This window comes from Mustela lutreola, chromosome X (genome assembly GCF_030435805.1).
Source record: "Mustela lutreola isolate mMusLut2 chromosome X, mMusLut2.pri, whole genome shotgun sequence".
In the NCBI taxonomy this organism is placed as follows: domain Eukaryota; kingdom Metazoa; phylum Chordata; class Mammalia; order Carnivora; family Mustelidae; genus Mustela; species Mustela lutreola.
Genome location: NC_081308.1, coordinates 100,970,421 through 100,995,074, shown reverse-complemented (window position 1 = coordinate 100,995,074; position 24,654 = coordinate 100,970,421). Strand labels below are relative to the sequence as shown.

General features: G+C 42.2%; 1 long non-coding RNA gene and 1 pseudogene across 1 annotated transcript in view; one reads left to right on the top strand and one right to left on the bottom strand.

Annotated features, from left to right (window-relative positions):
• The window catches only part of LOC131821836 (uncharacterized), a 364,023-nt gene that overhangs the window by 157,500 nt on the left and 181,869 nt on the right, over window positions 1–24,654 (top strand). The window contains exon 2 of the long non-coding RNA XR_009349993.1: window positions 24,489–24,582. This is a non-coding gene — a long non-coding RNA (uncharacterized LOC131821836). The remainder of the gene's footprint in view (window positions 1–24,488; window positions 24,583–24,654) is intronic.
• On the bottom strand, window positions 7,510–7,608 carry LOC131822375 (U6 spliceosomal RNA; annotated as a pseudogene).

Below are 24,654 nucleotides of genomic sequence, written 5' to 3'. Positions count from 1 at the left end.
TCCCTATTGCTCACGGGTCAACTATGTATAGTTTACGAGACGGGATATTGCAAAGTCAGAGATTTCAGTGCGTCTACCATTTTAAAGGCTAGCAGAGAGTCAGCTCTTGATATATATCAAACAACAACAGAAAGTAGTAGCAGCCATGCATCAGTTTTGCTCATGTGATTGTGGGTTTTGTGGATGTCTGCTTTGTGCCTCTTAGTCACTGATTAGTTGGAAATTCTGTTCTGGGGGCTTTGGACTAGCCATTTACTTCAGGCGTGCTTTTCTCCTGGTGCTGGAGGGTGAGCCAGAACACGAAAGAGATGAGATGAGGTCCTTCTTGAGATTGAGGCTCAGAACTGTAAAACTGTCTCTGCCTCCCACAGTCCACTATAGAAAGCCCCACAGGATGCTGCTTTTAGGGGAGGGAGTGTAAAATAAGATGGCAAAGGCGGGGGTCTATGCAAGAGTCAACAATTCCATCTAACATGCTTGGAAATCACAAATACGTTTACTAGACTTGAGTTCAGGAACCTGTGATTATTGTAGAGGGAAAATAATGGAGTCTTTTCCTTTTATTTCTCCAGTATCTTACTGAGATCCAGGGCACATTCTCCCAAACAAACTATTCGTGTAGAATTGAAAAACTTCTTCCCAATCCTTGATAATCTATATTCCTTTAAAAAAAAAAAAAAAAAAAAAAAGCTTTAGGGGAAGGCTGGGTGGCCCCGTCCATTAAGCGTCTGCCTTTGGCTCAGGTCAGGATCTCAGAGTCCCGGGATTGAGACCCATGTCAGGCTCTATGCTCAGCAGGGAGACTGCTTCTCCCTTTGCCCTTCAATTCACCTTGCTCATTTCTCTCTCTCTCTCTCTCTCTCTCTCTCTCCTGTCAAATAAATAAAGTCTTAAAAAAAATCCAAAACCAACACTTTCAAGTAATCTCCCTGCCCATCATGGGGTTCAGACTTGGAACCCTGAGATCAAGAGTCACTTTCTCTCCAGACTGACCAACCCAGCACCTCCAGATGACTATGGACAAACATTTTACCAGAGAAGTAACAGAGCACCAAGAAGAAAGCATCTCTAGCCACATTTTCTCTGTGCCTTGGGAATAGCTATAGCAAAAATGTTATTGTACTTCAGAAAAGAAGTGACTTTGAGCAGCAGATCACTCTTCATCCCGTGAACATGTCTCAAACCCACTTGAGTGTTCAGTAGAGGGTTAATATGCTCTATTCTGTGGAAATACCAGAAAACACCTCTTTGATGCGCTGAAGTGTGTTTCGTTGCATGACGGTATCTTTTCTGTTTGACAGCTCCTCATGCTAAGAATGAATCATTATCCTGATGTTGAACTTGTATCATCTGAGAGATTACCTGGCACTATAGGTGCATTAGTACGAATTGGCACTTGGAGGGTAGTCACAGTGTTTGCCAACATGTCTCTTAATTCGATGTCGTTATACAGATAGGTGGGTTCCATAATTTGTGTGTTGAGTTCCCACAAGTCTCTCGTTAAAAATACCTGAAAACATGGATAGCAATTATATAGGAACTCCTACCTCAAAATTAATTATTTCTATCCCTTTGCTTCCTTAATGGGGATGAAAATGGCACTGTGCATTTAAGGAGAGTTTAGTGTAAGGATCATTAGAGTAGTTTCTGTACTCTAGGTCGACCTAGGGTTGGGGTACTCCCCGTGTGGTACACAGATGAGCCTCAGGACTTTGGTGGAACGACTGATCAATTTCAGAATATGAAAATACACACATGTGGGAAGTTCTTTCTCGGATGATGTCTGTAGCTTTCATTAGAGTCTTTTAAAATTCCAAGACTCAGGGTGCCCTGGTGGCTCAGTGGATTAGGCATCTGCCTTCAGCTCAGGTCATGATCTCTGGGTCCTGGGATCGAGCCCTGTGGGAGGCTCCCTGCTCAGTGGAGAATCTGCTGCTCCCTCTGCCCCTCTCCCCTCATACTCTGTCTCTCTCAAATAAATAAGTAAAATCTTTAAAAGAAAAGTAAAAGCCCAAGGCTCAAAAAACACAAACAAAATACTGCCATGTCTGCCATGTCTAATAGAGTTTATGTTCAGTTGGGCAATTTGACTCCTCCTCATGGAACTCCACTCTGTCTCTGCCTCAGTCAGAGATAAAGGATGACTTCCAATAGCTTGAGCAGCGTAGCAGCCCTGAGGAAAATTGGCACCATTCCAGAGAGCTCCTACTCTCTGTTCACTACAGTATGTCCAGCCTTTATACTCCAGCACCATTCAATTCCTTTTCGAGGAGGCCTTACGTGGAAACCAGATCAGTGGCTTGCTGTTGGATGGCCATGTTTTCTGATGGACTTCTGTGCCATGGAAGTCAGTAAGGAAAGGAGTAGTGGGCACGTAGCAGACAGAGCTGTGATATCTCAACCAGCGGACCTATTGTTGGAAGTATTCCCCATTGGAGGGCATCACGTCATGTCCTCTGTCAGTGCTTCTCTCGTTGGGCCACACAGCAGTTGTGTCAATAACCAGGATTAGCAGCAAGCTCTGACCTCATCGTTTCTCTCCCATTCCACTTGTGCATTTAAGAGGAAAGTGAGGGAAATTCATTTGATTACAGGGATAGTTTAGAATCATCTTTCGTTCATATTAAAAATGTTCACCCACTCTGCTGACTTATTTTTAATGAGAAATGTCCAGTGATGCCAACACAACCATTCTGTACAGAACTTTGGCTGCTATAAATTTCTGAAATCACACTTATTGGGAATCTTAATTCCTGTGTTTGTATCAGAGCCTTTCACTCTTTTGGGCCATTGAATTTTAGATTCAGATCTGATCATGACCTTACCTGGTCTTTTCTTAGAGGAAGAAGGTTGTAAGTAGAGTCTGTCCATGCTTTGGGCTCGGATGGCCCACACGGTACACAATATAAGACAGTTACATTAAGGTACCAATTGTGGGATACGGCCTCTGATTGCTCTAGGCATCCACGGAATAAAGAGGGTCATGTAGGATGAGAGTTTTCGATGATGAAACAGGTCGCTTTCCTATGGAGACCACACAGCAATTTATGGAGCAGCTTCTCACTATCCCCATTTTATTGAAGAGGGACTGAGTGATGCTATTTGCCTGAATGTGGGAGGAATAGGGTTTGAAACGGGCCTTGGTAGACAAATGGGGTTTCCATCGAAGGGTGGAGGAGGGAATTCCCAGGACAGAAAGGGAGTAAGCAAGAGCAAAGAGATGGGAATGAGGACCTGGCTGGTTAGTCACAAGACCCTTCTGGTTCCTGGTTTTCTTGGAGATTCTGTTTTAAGGATAGGAATAAGAAGTTGGAAAAGGGGGGCGCCTGGGTGGCTCAGTGGGTTAAAGCCTCGGCCTTCGGCTCAGGTCATGATCCCAGGGTCCTGGGATCGAGCCCCGCGTGGGGCTCTCTGCTCTGCGGGGAGCCTGCTAACTCCTCTCTCTCTCTCTGCCTGCCTCTCTGCCTACTTGTGATCTCTGTCTGTCAAATAAATAAATAAAAAATCTTAAAAAAAAAAAAAAAGAAGTTGGAAAAGGGGGCTGTTTTTTCCTTGAAATCTAAGCCATGTGGTTGAAATTTGTTGGTAGAAACGAGAGCATTTTTATTCTCTGGTTTGAGAGGTAGGCTGGTGTACTATGAGAAAAATTGAGTCTTTATTTGGTTAAATCAGTCACGTGAAATATTGTACACATTTTTTTTCCCTGAGAGACAGCGAGTAAGACTGAGTGGGGTTGGTGGGGGAGGCCGGGGGTGGGGCCAAGCCAGAGGGAAAGCAAGAATCTCAAGCAGACCTCCACACTGCGGCAGGGAGCCAAGGCAGGGCTCCATCTCACAACCCTGTAACTGTGATCTGAGCTGAAACCAAGAGTCTGATACTTAACTGACTTAGCCACCAGGCACCCCGATTCCACCCACTTCAATGCAAAGGAATGTTGATTTGTGACCTTTTAGAGATTTTGTGGGAGTGAGGGGGTCAAAGGACTCTGTGAGATTGTATGAGTCAGATTGCCACTATATTGAACAGAGATTCTCCAACAAAGGCTGATCTTAGTTTTGGAAAATATATCTTGGGGCGCCCAGCTGACTCAGTTGGAAGAGCATGGGACTCTTGATTGTGGGGTCACGAGAGGACTATCTCTAAGTTTGTTCACTTACTGGATTTTAATCAAGAGAAACAACTGAATCAAGCAACCCCTTTTAAACCACCAGTCTGGCAGAATGACCTAATTTACAGCTAGTTTTTTTTTTCTTTAACGATTTATTTATTTTAGAGAGAGCTCGCCAGTGGGTGGGGGAGGGGTAGTCGGAAAGAATCTAAAGTCAACTCCCCCCTGAACGCGGAGCCCTTAGCAGGGCTTGATTCCATGATCCTGAGAACACCCCTGGATCCAAAATCAACATTTGCCCACACAACTCACTGAGCCATCCAGGCGCCCCCACAGCTAGGTTTTAAATTGGAGAGGGTGTAGATAAAGTAGATAAAGAACAGTGGTTCTCAAACTTGACATCAGGAAGAATCACCAGATGGCTTGTTTTGCCAGGGACTCCCATGAAAGAGGTCCCTGGTGGGTCCCTCAAATTTGCCTTTCTAAGAAGTACTCAGGTAATTTTTTAAAAAATTTATTTTCAGCGTAACAGAATTCATTGTTTATGCACCACACTCAGTGCTCCATGCAATCCGTGCCTTCCTTAATATTCACCACCAGGCTCCCCCAACCTCCCACCCGCCCCCCTTCAAAACCCTCAGATTGTTTTTCAGAGTCCACATTCTCTCATGGTTTATCCCCCCTTCCAATTTCCTTCAACTCCCTTCTCCTCTCCATCTCCCCATGTCCTCCGTGTTATTCCTTATGCTCCACAAATAAGTGAAACCATGTGATAATTGACTCTCTCTGCTTGACTTATTTCACTCAGCATAATCTCTTCCAGTCCCTTCCATGTTGATATAAAAGTTGGGTATTTGTCCTTTCTGATGGAGGCATAATACTCCATAGTGTATATGGACCGCATCTTCCTTATCCATTTGTCTGTTGAAGGGCATCTTGGTTCTTTCCAAGTTTGGCGACCATGGCTATTGCTGCTATGAACATTGGTTTACAGATGGCCCTTCTTTTCACTACATCTGTATCTTTGGGTTAAATACCCAGTAGTGCAATTGCAGGGTCATAGGGAAGTTGTATTTTTAATTTCTTGAGAAATCTCCACACTGTTCTCCAAAGAGGTTGCACCAACCTGCATTCCCACCAACAGTGGAAGAGGTTTCCCCTTTCTCCACATCCCCTCCACACACGTTGTTTCCTGTCTTGCTAATTTTGGCCATTCTAACTGGTGTAAGGTGGTATCTCAATGTGGTTTTAATTTGAATCTCCCTGATGGCTAGTGATGAAGAACATTTTTTCATGTGTCTGATAGCCATTGGTATGTCTTCATACTCAGGTAATGTTAATGCTGTTTTTGGTCATTCCACTTTCCTCAGCTTAGGAAATTAAACCCTAGGTGATTTATGGGAGAGCTGAGCGCTTTGATGGAAATGTCCTGTGTTCAGTAAATTGGGATCAGGAACTGGGAAATCTTTTTTTCCATACTCACGGAAAGCAGTTCTGTAAAATGGAAAGAAAACAACACTGGGGAGTCAGACTGTCTGGATTTCCATCCCAGCTGGGAATTTACTAGAAGTATAGCTTTGTAAGTCAGTTACATCTCTTCAGTGATCTTAACCCCAGGACAGATCGAATAATCTGTTAGAATTGCTGGGAGGATTAAATACAACAATGCAAGTTAAATTGGGATGTCTGTGCTGATTCGCTATTTCACCCATGAGAACTTGACTGAAGAAAATGGTACTTCAGTCGGGTTTTGAAGGCGTCGTGTGTCTTCATTTGTGCCTTACCTTCATCACTTTGAATATGTATTGCCCTAAGCGTTGCTCCTTCGATATCACTTTGGAATCTCTGTAATAGCAGACTAAGATTATTTGCCAGTTAGGATCTATGATTAGGAATGAGTATTTCTTGGGCGCCTGAGGGGTGCAGTCGGTTAAGCTTCTGACTCTTGATTTTGGCTCGGATTGTGATCTCAGCATCATGAGATCAAGCCCCATGTCAGGCTCCATGCTTAGCATGGAGTCCACTTGGGTTTCTCTCTCTCCCTCTGCCCCTCATGGTCAAGTTCTCTCTCCCTCTGTAAAATAAATAAACCTTTTTTTTTTTTTTTTTTTTTTAAAGAAAATGAGTGTTTCTGAAATTTTCCTACAGTTGGACTCCTTTGAATTGGAATAATTTTGAAGTAGAAGGAAGGTGGCTATCATGCAGCGTCAAAGGAGTAGCTATTTTCTCTCTCATTCCTGCCCCTTTTCAGGGGGAGAGGAAGGAGAGAAAGGTTCCTGTGAGCCTAGGGAGGCCTAAAGTCTTGAGGTATAAGATTTGCTTTCTTTACAAGGAAAGGGCCTTAGACAGAGAGTGATGGCTGCTGAATGGCCCGATAAGCTATAAACCACCATTTGTGTTGATTTGGACCCCGTCAGCCCCACAGTCAGAGCTCGGCTCTTGGTCTTTGAAAGGATTGATGTGATCTTTGGTCTGCTTTTGAGCTGTATTTGTTGGTCGGTGTGCTGCTACTTTAATAATTATCTTGATATGTCAGTGTTCTTCCCTAAAACCCTAAAATCCCGCTACTTAAAGTGTGGTCTTGAGTCTCAGGTTCCACTCCAGGCTTAATGAATCCAAATCTTCATTTAACAAGATCCCAAGATGACTCGTATGTGCACTGATGTTTGAAAAGGACACCTCGAGGTGACCTCTGTAGTCTTTTGTGGTGTCATGTTTAGGATTCGAAGGAAACTTGTAAATATCTGTACTCCTGTTTTTCTCAATGAAGTTAGTACTTGAATTGATCTTTCCTGTGTCTCTGTCTGTTTCTCTCCTCTGCACCTAAAACCCAACTTTCTCGATAACCAGCTTGAATGTCAACTTCTGTTGTGAGTACCTTTTGTCGTGTTGATTCCCATTTCATTTGTTCTTCTAAAATGTTATATTATCATACTGTATTCCGGTAGACCAGTGATGTGCCAGCCTGGATGTGAGTTCAAATTGGCTGTACACCTTTTAATCAAGCCCAGATGCCCAATCCAGATCCATCGAAACACAAACTTTAGGGGAGGGGAGGGTACATCCTAGGCATAGATATTAAAATGTTTGTTAAGTTTGATATGCATTTCTTCTTTTTAAAAATATTTTTATTTATTTATTCGACAGAGAGTGAGAACACAAGCAGGGAGAGGGAGAAGCAGACTCCCTGATGAGTAGGGATGGGAAAGGAGCCCTCTCCTGGCCAGGACCCCTCCCCATTTCCATGTCTAGTTTCTCTCCAAGGAGGTGGGTTGGGAGGGGTAATGGGAAGAGGGTTTAGTGTGAGTGGGTCCCCAGAGGGAGAGTGTGCTCGCATGGGGGCGGGGGTCCTATGGCTTCACACGTGCTTACAAGACTGGTCTCCAAGGGAACAGAAATGAAAAACGATGCAACACTTCATGAATTTGCCTACCATCCTTGCACAGGGGCCATGCTGACCTCTGTATTGTTCCAGTGTATTGTATCTTTTGCTGAAGGAGCTCGTGTTGAGAACTTCATAGATCTACTCTCTTAACAACTTCCAAGTGTGAGCTACAGTGTTAGCTATAGTCACCACACTGTATATCGCATCATCAGGACTTAGTGATTTTATAACTGGAAATTTGTATCTTTGGCTCCCCTTAGCTATTTTGCCCAGACTCCTGCCCCTTCCTTTGGCAGTTGCCAACATGTTCTCTATCTGTGAGTTTATTGTGGTTCTGGTTGTCATTTTTGATGCTGCATATATGTAAGATCATAAGGCATTTAGCCTTCTCTGTTTGATGTAGCATGATGCCATCAAGGTCCATCCATGTTGTTCCAATGGCAAGATTTCCTACCTTTTTATGCCTGATTAATAGTCCATGGTGTGTGTGTGTGTGTGCGTGTGCGCGTGCATTTGACTGTAATCAGATTTTCCTTATCCATTCTTTCATTGATGATGGCCGGTTAGGGTATTTCTGTGTCTGTAAACAGTGCTGCACTGAATATCAGGTACAGATATCTTTTCAAATTAGTGTTTGTGTTTCTTCAGATAAATGTCCAGAAGCAGAATCACTGAATCCTACAGTAGTTTTTGATGGAAAACCAAATGTGAGAAGAAATCACCTCTCCATGGGCCAGGATTCTTTCTTCTTTCTAGTCTTTTGTCTGAATAAATATTTATTGAATGAATGGACAGATGAATTATTTATTTGTCTTTAAGAAATTTTTTTTTAACATTTTATTTATTTGAAAGAGAGAGAGATATAGAGCATGAGCAGGGAGGGGGAGAAGGCAGAAGGAGAGGGAGAAGCAGACTCCCCACTGAGCAGGGAGCGCAATATGGGGCCCAATCCCAAGACCCTGAGATCATGATCTGAGCTGAAGGCAGATGCTTAACCGACTGAGTCACCCAGGCACCCCTATTTGTTTCTTTTTTATGACAGATTTAATGCTTGAATGGCAGGACCTTGTTTTTCTACCAGAGGTCTTATAGAAGGCCTGGAAAATGACAGGTAGTCAACACATTATTATTTTCTGTGTCTGTACCCTTTCTGAAGGCTTTGAAGGTGGAAACAAACTCGAGTTGTAATCCTACCGCTGCCATTTTGTAGCGCTGTAACTCTAGCACGTTACAAGAGCATTTGCTCTGTTCACCTTACCCATGGTTTTTGATATTTCTTGCCAGCCCTCAGTGGACTCTGCACCACGTGGTATACTGCACCCCTCAGACATGGCGCCAGACAAGGCAGACAACTTCCTCTTTCCTTAGAGTGTCCATTCCAGTAGGATAGGCGGACAAAAGAAAACAAGTAGAAAGACCAATGAAACAAAAATTTGAATAAATGTGGTAAAGGCAATAAAACAAGAGGCCGAGAAATGTATCATACACAAGGGTGATGAAGGAACCAATCTTATATGGAAAGATATTTAGGTCGATCATCAGAAGATGAAATGGTTCTTGTGAAGGTGAAGATGTGGTAACGAGCATATTGGGTAGAGACAATGAGGTGTGTATTGGCTCCCAACACAGGAAAATGCTCACTGTGTTGAAAACCAGAGAGAAGACCAATGGGACTGGAACTTAGTGAGTAGGGAGGATTTAAGGCTAGTTTGGGTTGGTGTTAATGGTAGGGAAATAGGAATGCCTAAAAGTTGCTTTGATGTAGTTCTCCTCCTCTCCGAGAAGCAGTGTGCACATTATTATTTTAAGTTGGGCTAGTGTCTAATAATCTATAAGCAGTACCAAGGAAAGCTGGTTTGAAGCTGGTTTGAAGACTGATGTAGCCTACAAAAGGCTGCTACCTCTCAGCAGACTGCAATCTATTTCTGGCCTCTCGTGGCCTCAGGCCATCTCTGACATGGAAATTTGAGATCATTTTGTATGTGAGGAGGGCAGGATAAATCAACATGACTGGGTTTCCAGGGGATCCTATCTAGTTTATCAATGTCGAGAAGTGTCCTAAGAGGCTTGTGACCTTTTTATGCAATGCCACTCCACCTACAAGAAATGTCTGGCATGAAGTGTCTTGGAAACCAATGAAAGTAGCAATTGTTTTGAGGCCTGGGGTCCCAAGAAGGGCTGTGGGAAGGAGAGAGTTAGAAGAAAAGCCACAACCTCCTCCCTACTACCTCCCTTAACCTGTTTGAACCTCAGTCTCCATATTTCTTTTTTTTTTTTTTTTTAAGATTTTATTTATTTATTTGACAGAGAGAGATCACAAGTAGGCAGAGAGGCAGGCAGAGAGAGAGAGAGGAGGAAGCAGGCTCCCTGCTGAGCAGAGAGCCTAATGCGGGGCTCGATCCCAGGACCCTGGGATCATGACCTGAGCCGAAGGCCGAGGCTTTAACCCACTGAGCCACCCAGGCGCCCCAATCCCCGTATTTCTAAGACATGGAGACTTTTAGCAACTCTATCAAATAACTAGTGTGAGCATAAAATGAGATAATGCATGTATAGACATTCCTGGTGTCTGTCCCCAGGTTAGCTATTCTTCTTAGATGACTAGGATTGAATATAAAGAGGATGAAGACACTTGGCAAAATCATCGTGCATGTGATACTCTGTGAAGGCAGTCTGCATGGCTTCTCATCCCTGCCAACTGGTAGGAGCCACGCATGCTGGCCGCAAATTCCAAGAGCGATGCTACATTTGGAAAATGGACTTAATTGAAAAGTAAGTGAGTACAATTCACTGTCCCTAGTCCATGGTGGGTTTTTATCTGGAAAAACAGGATGAAGGAGGAAGACAAGCTTTCCTTTTCTTTTCTTTTTCTGCCCACCCGAAGTCCTGACAGTCAACCTTTGTCTCATACATTTGGCACCAGAGACAGGGTGAAATCGGTCACCGGTAGTGATGTCTTATCTGTAAGTGCAAGCAACCAAAGAAGATTCGAGAGGTGCAATGGAAGAAGCAAATAACAGAGGGTAAAGCATTTACAAAAACTCATGCTGCATTTGGCAGAAAATATGAGCTAGGCTCTATATGTGCATGAGTGGTGTGTGGGTATGGGAGAGGTATACGTGTGGTGTTTGTGGGCCCTGGGGTGCATGTCAGATGGTGTGTATGGTATGTGTGTCAAGAAATGAGAGGACACACCGAGGATCTCAAGCATTTCTTTTTCTTCAAATTCAGGAGCCTGTTGCTCCGTCGCCTTCCAAACCAGATTGTGGTGGGCAGTGGTATGTTCTTGAATCGGCCTCTTTGTTGCGTGACATATATTCCTTTTGCCAGGGATAAGTCATTTTTGTCAAACTATAAATTGGGTCATTCATTAGTATGGAAATAAGGTTTTTGGGGACCAAGAACAGCTCATGTATAAATACTCTTTTACTTCAGCTCTGAACAAAGAAAGGATTGTGGCTCGAATGCAGTCCGAGTCACTGCTTGCGTATGCCGAAATGGCTGATGGTCTATCCGCACCAGACCCTGCTGCTAGTGCCCGTTGAGTTGAAGAGAAGGACATTCCCAGCTGGTCCTGATAGAGGCACGAAATGAACATACATGCGGTCTGCGTGCATGGTTGGCAACAGCGCTAACTTCTTGCCCTCGTGTGCTTGGGCCTTCCTTGTCTGTATGTGAAGCAGTGACATGTGTTGGCAGGGCCAAGTGCCCCGGAATTGAAGCTGGGTCGAACTGACTCTGGACCCTGGACTGACATATAGAGGACTGTACCTATAACTCTTGATTGTGTTTGTATTTGGTAAACCTTTTCTTTGAAAGAACATTTAGGTTGCCTGGAGTTCTTTCAAATGGAAACTGATGTACAATAATTTAGATCAATCAGTGTCCAGCCCAGTTTTATCTTCTAGTTTAGTGTGTAAACATGAGTCTTGCCCATATGACTAAGGGACTGTTCTTTCTGTTGGACAAAGAAAATGTTCTTTCAGTTGATGAAAGTAAGCCACGTCTCTGGCCCATCCATGTCATCACCTGGTCAAGCAACTCTTCTTAGATTTGCTGCTCGAATAAAAGAAAATTTAATTATCCTTCCTTTCAGCTAAAAGTGACTTGGTGCCTTGTGTCAATTAAGTAAGCATTTGGCACCATGAATAAGGCATTTCTCAAGCATATGCAGACATTGGTGGCTGGCAGTTTTGTGGTTTGCAATGATCTGAGGGGTATTCCATGAAAATACCATCCAAAATATGTTTCTTCTTTTTTCTTGGTGTTCTGCTTAAATATGTAATTACCAATGGACACTTAACATATGATGGCAGGATACCACGTTAACATGTTCAGTCTTGGTTCAGTGATTTCAAGAAATTAATCACCTGCAGAAAGAGCAAAGATCTCAAATACGGTTTCCGTGATGGTCCAAGCTTCTCATTAATCTCTACAAGGATTTAGTAAAATGGATAGAAAAGCAAAGACATTCGGTCATATTCCGTACAGATTTTTACTAATAAGATAGGCTTACTTTCTTAGGCACCACAGAGGAAACATCAAATGGGAAAGGTCCAGGTCTTATAAAAAAGAGGAAAGAAAGGAGATAATATGAGAGTATCAAGCTCATTGGCGATACCTGTTTCAAATGCTATAGTTAGCATGGTAAAGGGGTGTGTGTGTGTGTTTGTGTGTGTAGTATAGAACCTCCATCAGTTCCTAAATTGAAACTCTTTGCCATTAAGAGCTGTCTGTCTGGCCAGTGCTCTTCCCTAATATCTGTGAGTGAGAGAACAGGTCGGCCTGCCCATGTGCAGTATATAGGGGAGGACTTTGAGTGTTTTCTGAATTCTCTGTCCCCGGTGTTGAAGATAGTTTTGGCCCCAGCATGCCCTGTTCTGGATCGGAACCACATTATCCAAAGCCAGTATTTTGAGGAGACTCAGCCACCTGTGTTGTTGACTAAGCCTTGTCTCCCCAGGTTAGTGTGGTTGGTGCCTGAGGAGGCATCCACTTGAACTGAGTCATCTTACTATTTCCTTGGGGTGGAGGTAATGTTGGAGAGCTAGCCCTCCTAGACACAAGGCACTAAGGGGCAGTCACAGGTGAGTGAGGAGAACAGGAGCTGAGAGGGCTAACTGGGACACCGGCCCCACACCCAGAGTGGCCCCAGGCATCTGGATAATTAGAAAATAGAGCGGGTCAGTGAAGCTCCTATTATATATTTTCACTCCTAGAAGGAACATAGCAGAGTAGAGACAGACACAGTTTTATATTCTAGTCTCAGCATTTTCTCACTTATATGACCTTAAGCAAGTCATTTTTCTCTGAGTTTCAGTTTTCTCTTATGCAAAATCAAGGTAATTTGTAATTACCATGGAATTCTCATGGAATTTAAGAATTAGAAAGTTTACATATGTTTGTGGGGCTTTTTTGAATTATTCAATAAATGGTAATTATGTTAACATTGGCTCATCTGCCTGGGGCTGGCTTTAAGTTCATTGTATATGGAAGTGACTCCTTCTGGGAGCAGAAGGAATTATTGACTTACTGTTCCATACTACTCTATTATTCTTACAAGATTTATATCTTGCTATCCTTCTAGTTTATGGCGCTACTTTCACAGCCTTCCCTGCTGTCTTTATTCATGCATCATCCTGCAGTTGAGACTTATGCCATGTGAATCCTACCACTTACTTGTATTTTTGACCTAATAATAATTTTTGTTAATTCATAGGATTCTTCTTTTCATCTACTGGCAGAAACACTTACTCTTAAAAGCCCTTTATTTCTATTTGCTGGAAAATTATTACATAAATATGTGGTATCTGTTACATTAATGGTGCAATGTAGAGTTGTACAGTGCACAACATACACAACTGTACATGGCAGTCCACTATTTCAACAGTATTCATCCCTACTTCATTTCACTACCTAGGAGCACCCTCCAGCCCCTTTCTCTCATTGCTGCTTGAGGGATTTTTTTTTTTTTTTTTTTGGGTGGGGGGTATAGCGTGATTCTGATCGGGTCGGGCTGTATTGAAAAGTATGTAATGGTTTCGCTTCCCATTGTTTTCATTACCAAATTTCAGCTGCTTAATCTGGCATCAAAAGACCTTCTCTAGGGTTACCCCTCACAACCCTCACACAGGAAACTCACCTCACACTCTATGAAACGAGTAATTGGATAGTTCCTCACTCATGCCATAGTTTCACATGCTTCTCTGTCTTATGCATGACTTGTTCATTTATCAGACAGAGCCCACCTATGATTTTTCTTATCTGGTGCTAGTCCTTCAAGGCATAGTTCAAATAACTCCTTTTCCTTTTCTTCTTTCTCTCTTTCTTGTTTTTTTTAATGAAAAATAGTCCTTTTTATTTATTTGTTTTTTTTTTAAATAAATATATAAACCATTTTTATTTCCAGGGGTACAGGTCTGTGAATCGCCAGGTTTACACACTTCACAGCACTCACCATAGCACATACCCTCCCCAATGTCCATAACCCCACCCACCTTCTCCCAACCCCCCTCCCCCCAGCAACCTTCAGTTTGTTTTGTGAGATTAAGAGTCACTTATGGTTTGTCCCCCTCCCAATCCCATCTTGTTTCATTGATTCTTCTCCTACCTCCTTAACCCCCCATGTTGGGTATCATGCTTCGTGAAATAAGTCAAGCGTAGAAAGACAACTATCATATGATCTCTCTTCTTTCTTTTTTTAAAAAAGATTTTTATTTATTTGAGAAAGAGAGCATGAGAGGGGACTGGGCAGAGGAAGAGGGAGAAGCAGACTCCCCACTGAGCAGGAAGCCTGATATGGGACTGGATCCCAGGGCCCTGAGATCATGATCTGAGACCAAGGTAGCTGCTTAACTGGCTGAGCCACCCAGCTTCCCCATTCAAATACCTCCTTATGATGACTTGTCTGTACTCTCCAATTTTTGGCCTTCGGCAAGATTATTCTTCCTTCCACCGAAAACTCCTTCATTAAATCACTTTGGTTTTAGGACTGTGAGTGCTCTCAGGAAGGGGCCTCAGACTTCTCCAGCTTGCTTCACTTTCTCCTCACTCACACAAGGAGGTTAGCACATAAAGGCACTCTCAGTGTGTATTTGAATAATTGGATTTATTATTTTTTTTAAAAAAAGATTTCTTATTTATTTATTTGACAGAGATCACAAGTAGACAGAGAGTCAGGCAGAGAGAGGGGGGTAAGCAGGCTCCCTGCTGAGCAGAGAGCCCGATGTGGGGCTTGATCCCAAGACACTGAGATCATGACCTGAGGCGAAGGCAGAGGCTCAACCCACTGAACCACCCAGGCGTCCCGGATTTACTCTTTTTTTAAGAGATTTTTTTTTTTTTTTAGTTTATTCATTTGAGATAGAGAAATACAGATAGAGAGAGAGCATGAACAGGGGGACAGGCAGAGGGAGAGGGAGAAGCAGACTCCCCACCTAGCCGGGAGCCCAATGTGGGCCTTGATGCCAGGGTCCAAAGATCTCGACCTGAGCTGAAAGCCGTTGGCCAACCATCTGAGCCACCCAGACACCCCTGAATAATTAGACTTATTCTAAATCACAAGATATAGTCAAAATTTGGGGAGACTATTACAGTTGACCCTTGAATAACATGAGTGTTATGGGTATCAATTCCACACATGGTGGAAAATTCAAATATAACTTTTGGCTCCCCAAAAACTTAACTAGTAATAGTCTACTGTTGCCTGGAGGCCTTACCTATAACATAAACGATCATAACATGTTTTGTGTGTTATATGTGTTTTACACTCTGTTCCTACAATAAAGGGAAGAAAAGAATCTGATTTTGAAATAACAAGGAAAACTCATTTACTGTACTGTAGTATATTTATTTAAAAAATCCACATAGAAATGGACCCATAAAGTTCAGTCCCAAGTTCAAGGGTGAGCTGAACCTCAGCTAAACTCCCGTTTCAGAACCTACTTCGTTTCAAAATCTCATTCTAATTAAGAACTAATGCAATTGTGAATTTTTGCCCTATGGAGTTAAAGATTTTTCTCCATGATTGTATTCAACCTCTTTTCTCTTCCTAGAGTGAATTGTGTGTTTGTACGAGATGGAAACAAAGGGAAAGAGCCTGCTATACTTCCTTGGTCTTTAGTCCTAGTTGAAATTTTAACTAGATAATCACCCGCCATCCGGTGATTCTAGTTGTACTGAGGACAGAGATGGAATGCCTTCTGTGGGAAGAGTCCATACAAACCTGTTTTTGATTCTCTTTGGCTTTTTTGCTTATGCTATTCCCACCTTCTAATAGATTCATTTCTCTATTTAGGGTTTTCCAATTTTCTTTAGCATGCCATGATTATGTTTTTTTCCCATATCTAAAAAGTTAATGTATAAAGTAGTCGAGGTTGAATCATTTCTGTTCACTCTAGGCGTAACAATAAATCCTTGCCTTGAAGGGTAGTGTCTAATATTAATAGAAACCATGGAGCAAACTGAACTGAAAACTTTATATGGGAAGTCTCAGGAAATTTTACCACCATCAAATCAGTATATTACCTGTGGTTATTGGGATCCTATACTTTTCTTAATGTACTTTGATTAAAAAGTGTCCTATGGGGCTCCTGGGTGGCTCAGTGGGTTAAAGCTTCTACCTTCGGCTCAGGTCATGATTTCAGGGTCTTGGGATTGAGCCCCACATCTGGGCTCTCTGCTCAGCGGGGAACCTGCTTCCTCCTCCCTCTCTGCCTGCCTCTCTGCCTACTTGTGATCTCTCTCTGTCAAATACATAAATAAAATCTTAAAAAAAAAAAGTGTCCTAGCCCCCAATCTAAGACCTTTAACTTGTTTATTTCTCTTATACCAAATGCTTCTGTATTCTGAATACGGCCCTCTATTTAACAGGCATATAGATTTGGCTTGAGTCATATTCTAAAGCTAAAAAGACATTTAAGCAGCCTCTGCTTGTGGAGAAATGAATGTAGTTTTAGTAGATAAAAATGAAAGTCTGTCTCAAGTCTCAAGTTACATAGCTAACTCAATTATTCCCATTTTTGAAAAGAACGAGGGGCTTTCTTTTGCTCCATTAATTCCCTACGTTGTTCTTAATTTAGCCTGCTTTTCTTCCTGTGGATTAATTTCTTCTTTGTGTAGACGTACAAGAAGTTTCTACTGTTCTGTTCTCAGTGGTCTCCGGTGAGTACAGGTGCTCCTGTAACTTTCAATAGCCCACAGTCTGTCTGTACCGAACTCCTTATAAGCTAGCGCTTCTGGAAGGCTGTACCTCGAGCTGAGAAATAGGCCGTCGACATTATGAAGGGGACGTTATTGGATAACCAAGGTTATGAACAATTCCTCGTGGAAAGTCAAGGGCTGCTCCCCAGTACTATTTGCTCCCCAGTACTATTCGGACTGCCGGTCAGACAATGAATTTAGAAAAGCCTCTGGCAGAAGATCGTGCACTCTTCAGGAAAAGTTTTATAACAGTCCAAAAGAGATTAGAAGGATAGAATGAATTTAGAAAATTGAGTCCTTTTTTCTATTGCATTACCTTATAATAAAACCTGACTGAGAAGTCTGAGAGAGAACCTAGAAATTAGTTGCCTGACCCAATTCCAGACATTCTGTGAAGAGTGGAACTATTTGAATGAGACAAAATGCCACTTTCTTTCCAAAACGAGTGATGTTTTTCCCTCCTACCTGGGTGGACCCTGTGGGTGGCAGTGGAGGGGATTAGCTAGCTGGTCACCTGCTTGTTCTGACGCTACCCCGTGAAGCAGCCGAGCCCCTGGGAGGTGCTGTGATTTGTTCAACATCCTAGAGCTACTTAGTGGCCGAACAGGGACTAGGCTTCTATCGTCCACCCTTGTGTACTTTTTAATGTCCTTTTCTCATTGTGTTTATTGTCCAACTCCAAACATGGCCATGAGAGTAGAACTGTTCCCATGGAATGAAAATTTACTTCCTTTCAAAAAATCATCGATAATTTTCCATTCTACTTGGGTGTACCCCATCTGTAAGCACTGAGGGGATTAGCCAGGAACACGCTTGGTTCTTAAGACAGGCTTGCTACTTTTCAAAAGGAGTGATTCTAGAAATGCTTTTTACATGCTTAGTAGAGTGTGCAGCTCTGGTATGGGAGAGAAACCTCTTTTGTACTGTCCGGGAGCTCTTTTGTTGCTTTACACTGTAGACCTTTTTAATGGAAGGAAGGAGGAGGCCGGCTATTATGCTGTTTTGCATTTACGATTCAGAATTATGTCCTTGGTGCTGCTGAAAGAAATTTCATGATGGGATATTAGGAAGTGTTTGGTCCATTCAGGCAATTATTTATCAGTCTATTTCAAGCTTTTCCCTGTTTAAAACAAAACAAAACAAAAACTGATCGAATAAAAAATGAAACTATGTACAGTGAGTTTGATGAAATCTTGTAAGTACTTTTGGTTGCTAGGGCAACATTCCTTTTGTTTCTGGTTAATGTGACTTCTCTCTCTGCAGCTTGACTCCTTGCGAGTAGATATTTATTTTTAAAAAAGAACCCAAATTCAGGCTTATGGCAAAAGAATAAGACGCCTCATGCCAACTTATTTTTCTTCAGTAAAACTTAGAATATGAAAAGACATTGTGTTCATTTGCACAGATAATACGAGGCAAAATGTTTCGACTTGAGTCGTCCAAGTTTGAGCAATGTTGTTGTGCTTTCTGGTATCTCAGTTCCCTTCAGGTGCCTTCTGGATGCCTCTTACGATCGATGTCCTCAGGACCCCATACCAGCTTCGCAGTAAGGAGGCATTTAAGTACCACCTCTATTCTCCACCCGAATCATAAGTTAGTCATCCTGCGCCCATTCGCTCAGACGCTGCCCACTGTTTTCCAAAGGGACACCTGGCTGAAATGGTTGGTTTTAACAGATGTTGATTTGTTTGCATTTTCCATCCTTCCTCATTACGTACGCATTTGTTCTACTATAGCACTGTGTTATCCTTGTGGGTTTTTTTTTTAAACTCTGCCCTATTAATAGTTCAGGTCAAATAACTCATTCTTTGTCATGGGGATGTGTCCTGGGCCATGTAGGATATTTATCAACACCCCCTCTTCTGACCAAATGCTAGCAGCAGTCCAGAAGTTGAGAGAATGGAAAATCCTTCATCAAATTGCTGTGGGTCACCTGGGTATCCAAATAGCCCCAGTTAAGAAGCATTGCTTTATCCTTAGGGAACCCATCTATTTTGGCAATTTCATTAGCTGTAGTTTGGTCACTGAGAAGATGAGTAAGCGAGAACTTGAATATAGTTACATATTTTGTTTTATTTATTTAAAATTTTTATTTATTTATCTGATAGAGCACAAGCAGGGGGCAGGGCAGAGGGAGAGAGAGAAGCCGGTTCCCTGCTGAGCAGGGAGCCCAACATGAGGCTCGATCCCAGGAGCCTGGGATCATGACCTGAGCCGAAGGCAGACGCTTAACCCACTGAGCCACCCCGGCGCCCTTCGTTACATATTTTCAAGATGTATACTTTGGGCCTTTTGGTGTAGGATTCAGCATTAGCCAACTTAGTTGGTGCCCTACTTTCTCATGCATAGGATTGGAATGCTTATAATCCATTTTCACAGCAGATTTTGTCCAACATTATATTGATGTATAATTTAAGTGTATAGCTCAGGGAATAATCTCTTTTACCTACCACCCAGATCAAGATCCTTTACATTGGTAATTTTCTCCTAATGTCCTCTTTCTGGCCCATCCTCTTAGCCCAAATGGTGACCACTTATCTGCTTTGTGTTACTGTAGATGAGTTTTGTCTTCTCTAGAATTTCCTATAAATAAAATCATGTAGTGTGGGGCTGTTTGTGTCTGGTTTCTTTCCCTTAGCATCATGGTTTCCAGATTTATCCATTTTCCTGAATGTGTAGGTATTTTGTTTTTCTTGTTAAGTAGCATTCCCTTGTATATTTCCATTTGTTCATACACTCATGTATTGATGGACATTTGAGTTATCTAATGGTTTCACTGCTGTGAATATATCTGCTAGGAGCCTTTATGTGAAAATCTTTTTGTGGATACATGTGCTCATTGTTCTTGGATATATACCTAGGAGCAGAAACCTTGTGTCATACCATGTCATAAAAATATTTTAAGTAGTTAAAAAAATTAAAAATTCTAGGGGTGCCTGGGTGGCTTATGTCATGACCTCAGAGTCCTGCAATGGAGCCCAGCACTGGGCTCCCTGCTCAGCAGGGAGTCTGCTTCTCCCTCTCCCTCTGCCCCTATTTCCTGCGTGTGTTCTTTTTCTCTTTCCCTCTCATGAAATAACTATTTCAAAAACAAATATACATATTTATGTATTATATATTATATATTTATATATTATATATTTTACACACACACACACACACACATATATATTCTAGTCCACAGAGAAAGTCTTTGAAGTTTCTGACATGAAATATACCTGTAATCTAGATATAATGAGGATCTAAGAAGTTGAGTGGAAAAAAGGAAATATGTACTGATGAAGAACATGGGTTTTGGGGTCAGTAGACTCAAATAAAGATATTGGCCCTGCTACTTGACAGCTGTGTGACCTTGGGCAAGTTACCCGATGTCTTTGTGCCTGCATTGCATTAGCCATAAAACAGAAAATAGTCGTAATAAGCTGATAGAATAGTGAGAAGTGAATGTGATAATGTAGATAAAGCGCCTTGCAGAGAAACTGGCATATATTGCTATTATTATTGCCTTATAAGTGTTGCAAATACTCTTTCGTGGGAAGATTATCTAATGAGAGATCATAGCGTAGAAATGCAGAATGCTATGGGCTCCTGGGTGGCTCAGTGGGTTAAAGCTTCTGCCTTTGGCTCAGATCATGATCCCAGTGTCCTGGGATCGAGCCCTACATCAGGCTCCCTGCTTGGTGGGGAGCCTGTTTCCCTGCCCCCTCTTCCTGCCTCTGCCTACTTGTGATCTCTTTCTCTGTCAAATAAATAAATAAAAAATCTAAAAAACAAATCATAAGAAGCTGGGGGTGCCTGGGTGGCTCAGTGGGTTAAAGCCTCTGCCTTCAGCTCAGATCATGGTCCCCGGGTCCTGGGATCCGAGCCCCGCACCGGGCTCTCTACTCAGCAGGGAGCCTGCTCACCCCCCCACCCCCGCCTGCCTCTCTGTGTACTTGTGATCTCTGTCTGTCAAATGGATAGATAGAATCTTAAAAAAAAAATTTCTGGAAGCTCAGTGCGGAAAACTCTGAAAGCAAAATGCTCCAAGGTGGACCTAGTCACAGGGTGTCCCCTCGGTATTGCAAGATTTCCTTTTAGAAGTGCCACCAGATTACCATAGTAAATGTTTTACAAAAATCCCCTAATGCTTCTGGGAGATGCAAGAGGAAAGAAACCATTTTAAGGATTTATTTATTTGAAAGAGAGTGAGCAGGTAAGAGAGAGTGAGCTGGGGGAGGGAAAGAAGGGGAAGGAGAGTGAGGATCTTCCAGCAGACTCCTTGCTGAGTGCAGAGCCTGGAAGCAGGGCTCGATCTTAGGACACTGAGATCATGACCTAAGCCCAAAGCAAGAGTCAGCTGTTTGACTGAGCCAGCCAGGTGCCCCAAAAGGAACTATTTTATTTTCTTTTGTCTATTTATTTATTAAAGATTTTATATATTTGAGAAAGAATACGAGCATGAATATGGGCAGATGGAAGGGAATTAGGGACAAGCAGACTCCCCGCGGAGAGGGCAGCCTGTCCGGAGTCAAGGCCCGATCCCAGGACCCTGGGATCATGACCTGAGCCCAAGGCAGGTGCTTAACCTACTGAGCCATCCAGGTGCCCCCCCCCCCCCATAGGAACTATTTTAAAATGCACTGGAACATTCTGATCCTAACAATGCCTGCCGTCATAGGAGACTAGTTAACCAGAGCCTAAGCTACTAGAATATTATCAGAGGTTACATAAACAGGGGAAGACAAATACTCAGCTGTAGCCCATTTTAGCCATCCTGTTTCACATAAGAAGGGGCAAAAATACTAAGAAATACTTGTCAAATTCACAGTCCAGGGGTACAGGCTCATTAGGAGACTAAGACCTAATCATAGGACTACAGAACATTCCCTCACCCCATACCTCCGTACCACATTACTAACGGCCTGTTTACTATAGTTCCTTTATCCTGTCCCATTATCAGGGAAAAAATTCACAAGGCATTCCAAAATATAAAGTACAGAATTTGATGGGGCACCTGGGCTGTTCCGTCACTTAAGTGTCCTAACTCTTGATTTCAGCTCAGTTCTTGATCTCAGGATAGTGAGTTTAAGCTCTGCATTGGGCTCCATGCTCAGCCTGGAGCCTACTTAGGGAGGAAAAAAACAAGGAGAAAAAAGACGACGACGACGACATGGCAGTTGTGTTGGAATTATCAGACTGGGAATTTAGAACAGCTATAAAGAATATGCTATGTGTCCTATTGGATCAAGTAGATTGCATGGAAGAATGCAGGGGCAATGTAAGCATAGAGATGGAAATCCTAAGAAAGAATAAAAAAGATAGGCTCAAGATCAAAAACACCATAGCAAACATGAACAATGCCTTTGGTGAATTTATGAGTAAACTCAAGGCAGAGCTGAGGAAGGAGTGTCTCAGCGGTAGAGGATATATCAATAGAATCACCCCCAACTCAAATGCCTGAATTCCAGACCGCAGATAACACCAAGTGATGTTGCGAGTACGGAGTGAGAGGAGCTCCTGCGTTGCTGGTACGAACACGACGCGGCATAGCCACCTGAGAAGAGGGTGGCAGTTTCTTAGAAAAGTAGATGTGCTGGTAGTCCTGGATCCAGTGGTCATACCCCTTTGTATTTAACCAAAAGGGTTGAAAACGTGGCCACACAAAAACCCACACAGAGACATTTATAGCAGATTCATTCATAATGGCAGAAACCTGGAAGCAACCAAGATGTCCTTCTGTAGGCGAATGGAAAAAACCAAACAACTTAGTATCATTTAGCCCCAAAGCAAAGTAAGCTATTAAGCCACGAAGTGATACTGAGGGATGTTATATGCATATTATTAAGTGAAAGAAGCCATTCTGAGAAGGCTGCTTAGCATATGATTCCTACAATATGCCAGTCTGGTAAAGGCACAACTATGGAGAAAATAAAAAGAAGGAATGGGGATTAGGGTTTGGGGTCAAGGAATAGGTGGAACACAAGATCTTTCCAGCAATGAAAATACTCTGTATGATATAATAATAAGCCCATGCCACTGTCCATTTGTCCAAACCCACTGAACATGTAACACCAAAAATGAACCCTTAGGTAACATATAAACTTGTGGTTCTGTGTCAATGTGGGTTCATCCTTGGTAACACATGCCCCATACTGGTCAGTGATAGTCATAATGGGGAGGCACTTCCAGTGTGTGGGCAATAGGTACACACTGGAAATCTCTGGAACTTTCTCTCAAATTTATTGTAGACTTAACAGTGTTCTCACCTGGGGTGACTGGGTGGCCCAGTGGGTTAAAGCCTCTGCCTTCGACTTGGGCCATGATTCCAGAGTTCTGGGATCAAGCCCCATATCAGGTTCTCTTCTCAGCAGGGAGCCTGCTTCCTCCTCTCTCTCTCTGCCTCTCTGCCTACTTGTGATCTGTGTCTGTCAAATAAATAAAATCTTTAAAAGTGCTCTCACCAATTATCTATGTAAAATGGTGCCACATTAAATGTTTGTTGCTTTGATCCTAAAAAAGGTCTAAGTGGTGTTTTCACAGGATTCTGTTCTGTGACTTCATCTACCAAATCTACCTAATCTATTGAGCACATTCTCCTGGTGCCCCAGGACCTAGAAGAAGGCCTGACATACGGTTCCATGCCCTTAAGCTTGCCCTCTAGTTGAGGAGCTAGGATGTGTGCAGAAAATGACCACATTAGGGAATGCTGTGTTTCGGGAGACAGAGACCTATGTACCCTTAGAATTCAGGGGATGGGGAGATTCACTGGTGTCGGGCTGATGGGGAAAGCATTGTAGAGCACTTAGCTTTCTGAAAACTGAACTTGAAACCTATAAAGGGTTAACCCTTTTACTTAAAAAATACATTCAGAAATGAATAGCATAGTCTTATATCCTTATATAACTGCCTGTACATATATGTAATGTTATGTGTATATATTATTTTTATAGATTTACTCATACATAATGTTTTATAACTTCATTTAAAGAATATCACCAATATATTTTCTTATGAATAAATACATTTACAACTTTTAAATAGCTCTATGGAAATCCCTCGTTATCGGCTGTATGATCATTTATTGAATTATTCCTTCATTGGTGGATATTTTCAATTTTGAGGGGAGTTTATTACCGTTACAGCCAGTTCTCCTTGAAGAGCTTGTGCTTTTATTTTTGTATGTCTGTGTGGGTTTTTCTGTAGGAAAGAATTCTTTGGAATGTAATTTCCAGGTACAGAAGTAGTGCAGTTTTACTTTTGTTTGGTAGTCTTAAATTTATCTGCAAATAGCTTATAACCATTTCTGTTACCAGCAACCATTTATGGAAGTTACTTTTATGTACACCCTTCCCAGCACATGGTGTTCAAAGTTTTACTTTTTGCCAGTCTTATGTCGAAATATAATATCTTATTGTCTTAATTTGTATTTATCTGGGAAGTAGTATCTTATATGTTGGTTGGCCATTTTATTTGTTTTTCAGTGAACTTACCCTTCTGCTTACTATTTTTTTTTAAAGATTTTATTTTTCACCCATCTTGAACCCAAGATGGGGCTCGAGCTCACAACTCCGAGATTATGTCACATGCTCCACAGATGGAGCCAGCCAGGCGCCCCCTCCTGCTTACCGCTTATTATTCGATTGTTGATTTTATGAAGTCTTTGTATATGACAGAGATTCCATTCTATGTGTTAACATACATTTTCTAGTTTGTTTTTGATCTGACTCTGGTATTTTTCATCATATAGATATTTTAAACTTATATATAGTTTATCTTTCAATGCTCTATTGACTGTTTCTCTCTTTGGGGCAGGTCTTTGAGTGGAATGTTCTTATCACGTGGTTATGGGTTCCGAGCTGTCTGCTGGGGCTTTAATATGAGGCTGAGGACTTTTATCATACTGCTGGTGAGTAGTCACTGGGGGAAGAGAGAAATTGTAGGGTTCAAGTAGATAGCTTTGGCAACATGGGAGGTGTGT